This window comes from Microtus ochrogaster, linkage group LG8 (genome assembly GCF_000317375.1).
Source record: "Microtus ochrogaster isolate Prairie Vole_2 linkage group LG8, MicOch1.0, whole genome shotgun sequence".
In the NCBI taxonomy this organism is placed as follows: Eukaryota; Metazoa; Chordata; class Mammalia; order Rodentia; family Cricetidae; genus Microtus; species Microtus ochrogaster.
The window spans coordinates 11,192,632-11,198,505 of NC_022033.1; the positions used below are offsets into that span (position 1 = coordinate 11,192,632).

General features: G+C 45.8%; 1 protein-coding gene across 1 annotated transcript in view; it reads left to right on the forward strand.

Annotated features, from left to right (window-relative positions):
- The first annotated feature begins 32 nt into the window (after positions 1–32).
- The window catches only part of B4galt5 (beta-1,4-galactosyltransferase 5), a 51,110-nt gene continuing 45,268 nt past the window's right edge, over positions 33–5,874 (forward strand). The window contains exon 1 of the mRNA XM_013352090.2: positions 33–150. The gene's annotated coding sequence lies outside the window, so the exon portion shown is untranslated. The remainder of the gene's footprint in view (positions 151–5,874) is intronic.

Below are 5,874 nucleotides of genomic sequence, written 5' to 3' on the forward strand. Positions count from 1 at the left end.
CGCTGCCCAGACCCGGCGGGGCTGCGGGCTGCGCTCCCCTTTCCCCTCCCCCTCCTCCTTCCCCTGAGCCTGCTGCTCGCCCGCGGATCCTCGTAGCGGACCGGACCTGCTCTGGGGACCGATGGGAAGTTTGAATTGGCCCTGGAGGAGGTGCTGTGACAGGGGCCTTGGGGAAACAGTGCCAGGTGGAAGGGAGGGGGCGCTCAGAGAAGAGACGGAATGGGTAGCGATTCTCCTCCAAGGCCCGCCCTTTAGAGGGGGAGACGGTCTGGGGAGCAAACGAGCCTTTCCCGGAACAGAAGGGAGGCTGATGAGAAGGCAAAGGCTCCGTGAGGGTTAAGGGCAGAGGACGCTGAGGTCAGATGTCCTGTATGACCTTGGGCCCTCAGCTTCTCTCCTCTGTAAAATGGGGACATGAATCCCAGCCTCATCGGGTTCTAAGGAATGGAGAGCCATAAGTGCCCCTTTAAAGCTTTTTATCTCCATAGCGGACGCCCAGAGTCTTTGAAATAAATAAAATCTGTTACAGGTAGTTTGGAGGACAGAAGGAAAAAGGTTTAAGGAATGCGACTTGTCTGCCTTAGCGTGGTCTTGGAGTTCTGGAGAAAACTTCACCTCATGGTGAAAAATGAGAAGATGCTGTTGGGGGTGGGGCCGACTCTGGATGGTTGGGTTGGGTGCCGCCGGTGGGGAAGTGCCTTTGCGATAGAGTAGTAACTGCTGCTGTGCCCTGTTGACCTGGCAACTCTGAACTGGCAGAGAAAATTCCAGAGAGACGGTGGAAGGTTCTCCCCTGATTCGTTTTTAAAGCTGGTTTCACTTGACGTTTACATGTTGGTGTTTCGTACTGTCAGCCTCATCGGGGAAGATGGAAGAGCCAACATGAGATTGTCCTGACTGACTTGGTGAGCGGCAGCCCACTAGGGATGTATAATTTTTGTGGCTTGTTAGGCTTACTAAGTAAAAGGACAGGAATTGTGGCTGAACAAGAATAGATAAGTAATTAGTGGAATTAATTGAGAGGAGAGCTCATTAGCGAATAGGATATTAGGTTCTCAGAACATGGGTGTGAAGTGATGGGTCTAAACCTGGAGGCATCATCCAGTCAGATCCTCTCTTTTGTCCCTTTGCGAAAGTGCGGGGTGCTTCTGGTCTGTGTCTATATAGCCCCTGTATCTCCAAGGTGATCACTCTTTTGATAAGAAAGGATAGAAGCCAGACTCTCCAACAGAAATTCAACTTACTGACTTCAGATTCCTCAGTGGTCGATTTCAGGTCAGCGGATCCCCTGTGCCGCCACCACACTTAGAACCCCAAATCCTGTGTCACTGCAAGAGGAAACTTTTGACATTTCATTAGTAGCTTCTTCAAAGTATGCAAGAGAGCAGATCTATTGTGGATTCAAGTGTGTTGGTATAGAATAGGAACAGCAGGGCTGGGGTGTCGTTGGGTGGTAGAGTGGCACCTTGCATTGTGCAAGGTCCCCATTTGATACCTAGCACTGGAGATGGGAGGAGGGGGTGGAGAGAATCAGTAAAAAGGAGGAGTCTTAGGATCCGTATAACCACAGTTATATTTAGCTATTTGGCTGTTTTATTTATCTTGCCTTTTAGAAAAAGATTTTTATTTTGTATGTTTGGATGTCTTGCCTGCATGTATGTCTGTGCACCACATGCATGCAATGCTTATGATGACCAGAAGAGGGCATTGGATCCCCTGGAACTGGAATTACAGATGGTTATGAGTCCTCATGTTGCCGCTAGGAACCAAGCCTGGTTCTCCCCCCCCCTCCAAAGGAGCAAATGTTGTTCTTTGCTGAGCCATCTCACCAGCCCCTTTCCATACCTTTCCTGTTAATGAACTTAATTTTTCAAATGTCTAGTTTTCAACTGTGCTATGGTAAAGCTTCCTCAAAGGTTGAGGCAGTCTAGAGAATGTAAGGGTTTATGTGTCTTCAGATATAAAAACCCTATTTGAGATGGTTATAAAAACGAGCTTAAGATGTGTATTGTGGCACATGCCTTTAATCCCAGCACTTAGGGGGCTGAAACAAGAGGATTCAGTGAGTTTGAGCTCAGTCTGGTCTATATAGTGAGACAGTGGTGAGTTCCAGGACAGCCAGGACTCCATAGACCCTGTCTCAAAAACTTAAAAAGAGCTTAGAGGGTTGGAGAGATAGCCTAATGGTTAAGAGCACTGGTTGCTCCAGAGGCCTTGTGTTCAATTCCCAGCAGGTACATGGTAGCTCACAACCATCTGTAACTCTGATTCTAGGAGATCCATCCCCCTCTTCTGACTGCTGAATGTACCAGGTATGCATGTGCATGGCCCACAGACATGCACATAGACAAAACACCTATACATATACAAAAAAATTTTATTTTTTCTTATTTTGAGACTGGGTCTTTATGTAGGCCAGGCTGGGGCTGGAGAGATGGCTTAGCCATTAAAGGCTAGGCTCACAACCAAAATATGTAGGCCAGGCTGTTCCAGAACTCACAGAGATCTGCCTGTTTCTATCTCCTGAGTGCTATGATTAAAGGTGAGTGTCACTATATCAATCCACATAAAGAACATAAAGTCGAACCAAATGAAATTGTATCTTGTAGGGGCTGGAGAGATGGCTCACTGGTTAAGAGCATTGACTGTTCTTCCAGAGGACCAGGGTTCAATTCCCAGCACCCATATGACAGCTCACAACTGCCTGTAATTCCAGTTCCGAGGGATCCGGCACCCATGGCGTCAATGCAAATAAAAATAAATAAATTTAAATAATTGTATCTTGTAGGCTGTGTATCAACCGTAGTTCAGTCTAGTGTATTTCCAAATGGTGGCTGGTCTGTTTTTCTGGTACAGTGGAAAGTGGCAGACCTGACCTTTCTCCCAGATACCCCTCTCCCCCTGCACTTTCCTAATCCTTGCTTTTGACTCCATTTGTAACCCTTATGACCATGTGCCCTAGGACTAAGAGGCATCACCCCTCCCAGAGTATATCACAACTTAGTGAGACCCCGTGTCCCAAAACAGACTTGAAACTGGAGAGATGGCTCAGCAGTTAGAACATTTGTTGTTCTTCCAGAGGACCCGATTTTGACTCCTAGCACCCACCTACATGGGAGGCTCACAACTGCCTCTAACACTCTTTAAGGGATCTCAAGTCCTCTTCTGGCCTTTTTAGGTACCTTCACATCTATAGCACATGCACACACACACACACACACACACACACACACACGCTCGCGCACTCACAAATACACATTCTACACATAAATAAAAAGAATAAACTTTTTTTAAAAACATGGGGCTATAATTCAGCATTAGAGTTCTCATCCAGTACATGTGAGGCCCTGGTTTCAATCCCTACTTTTGGGGGCTGAGAATTGAAAAAGAAGAGGAAGGGGAGAAGGTATTTGGACATGAGGTATCCTTCCTTGAAGCCCTTCTCCACAGCCTGAGGAATGTTTCTTATCACTTTTACCTGCAGTGTTGACATACCCTCTCTTCTGGAGAAAACTTTGATCTTATTTATGACCCTCTGACAGAGGAATTTCAGAGCTTAGAGGACCTCCAGGCTGACCGGGTCCTTTAAAGGAGAATGGGCTTGAGCTGCTCACAGATGCAGGTATAAAGTGCGATCTGATGGTTCCTTCTTTGGCAAGATGTGCAGGGCAGCTGACCTCCACCAGTTGTTACAACAGGAACCCTTGGAGAGTGGCCCTGCACGCAGGCGGTCAGGGCTAACGGCACACTACTGATATTTTCTATTTGAAGTTCTGTTTTGCCATTTCAACCAATTTTTCTCTGCTTCTTTGACAGTTGAAGAAAGGAAGTGGGGAATGGTTTTCCTGTTTTGGTCTCTTAGTCCCAAGGAAAGTGGTTTGTGGCGAGTGTTTGGAAGACAAGAAAGAGCCAGTTGTTCAGATCCCTCCTGATTTGGCCAAATAATTTTGTGGAAGTATTTGGATTTCCTCATTTGTGTGTGTGTGTGTGTGTGTGTGTGTGTGTGTGTGTGTGTATGTGTGTGTGTGAGAAAGAGAGAATTGAGGGCTCAGTGAGTAAAACTCATGACCTGAGTTTGATTCCATGTTGAGGAAGGAGCTCTGACTTTTATAATCTTCCCATGGCATACCATAAATAAATAAACAAACAAATAAATAAATGTAATAAAAAGTAGGGAGATCGAGACAGGTCAGGGTTTTACTCACTCTAGCTTGGAGGCAAACCTTGAACTTTCAATTCTCTTGCCTATACTCTTTCAGTATCTGGGATTGCAGGCCTTTCTTTGTGTTAAAAAAAAGATTGTACCTTGCTAGGTAGTGGTGGCACATGCCTTTAGTCCCAGCACTCAGGAGTCAGAGGCAGGCAGATCTCTGTGAATTTGAGTCCAGCCTGGTCTACAAATCGAATTCTAGAACAGCCAGGACTACACAGAAAAACCTGTCTCCCTAAACAAAACAAACAAAAGAAATTACACCTCAGTCAGGCTAATGAATGATTTAGTATATGGAATGCTGCTAGTTTGTTGACATTATAAAAAGATAATTGAATTCTAAAAAAAAAGATTATACAGAAAGGACGTGTTTTACGTATTCAAATAGATGTCTTTTTTTCTAATAAACATTGGAAATAAATGTTCAGATCTCTTTTAGTCTGTTATGGCAGGAAAAGCCTTTTGTTGTTACTGTCTTCAAAATGCCTTCTGAATGTCTCCATTACTTAACACATGGGTTTTTCTGGAGGAAACACAGTGGGGGTACATGAATTATTCTGCTCTAGAAAGTTAAATACCTTCTCCTGTTAAGACTCCCCCTCCCCTAGTGTTCCTTTTCCAACTCAGGTTCACAGATTGTGTTCTGTTGGGACATGGTCTCATGTAGCCTAGGCTGGTCTCAGACTTGATCTGTGGCTAAGGATGAACTGAACTTCTGATCTTTCTTCCTCCAGCTCCCAAATTCTGAACAGATGTCTTTACATACTGCCCCCTGCTCTCCTTCTTCGGAAGGATCTGTATTTGGAGGTAGGCTGGATTATAGAAGGAACAGTTCACCTGCTGTCAGAGTGTGGGCCATGTCTTTGGTTCTCTCTGCAGAGTTCTTGCTTTCTATAAAGAAGGTGTTAGATTTGGAGTGAGCTGGTCTTTGGTTGTTTGAAAGGTGGGTCTGCTTCTGTCTGACTGGTCAAGATTATGACAGCCAGGAGTGGGAGGGGCTCGCTTGCCATGTCTTTCTAGAGTTCTTTAGGAGAGTGGCAATCCAAAACCACAATGGCCAAGATGCTGCTGACTCACCTGGACCCCTTGATTTGGCTTTTGTGACTGTTAAAGGGGAGGGACATGCCACCATTCAGAGGAAACCAGTAAGGCTTGGGAGAGCTGCTGAGGTCTGTCAGGAATAGCAGTGGAGGTGAGGATAAGTAGATAAGGGCTAATCAGAAGCCAGCAGGGTAGGCGTGGGCAGAGAGGCCTCCAGTCAGTCAAGAGCTATCAGCGAAGTCACAGTCATTCCTCAGGTCCCAGCACCTGCCTTTGACATTTTGTTTTTTGTAGATCACTGAGACAAAAAGAATTAAGAAAATGGCTCAGTAAGTTGGCGTATGCATGCCTGTCTTGTTCCCAGATGTGGTCAGTTTTTACTGCAGCTTCATTTCAAAGATGGCATATCAGCCAGAGTTAAGAATTATAATGTCTCAGGGACACACATGTCATACAGATGATGGCAAGATCTGTTGCAAGAAACACATAGAAGCCGGGTGGTGGTGGCGCATGCCTTAAGTCACAGTACTCTGGAGGTAGAGGCAGGCCTATGAGTTTGAGGCCATCCCGGTGTCCAGAGCTAGTTCCAGGACAGCTAGGGCTGTTACATAGAGAAACCCTGT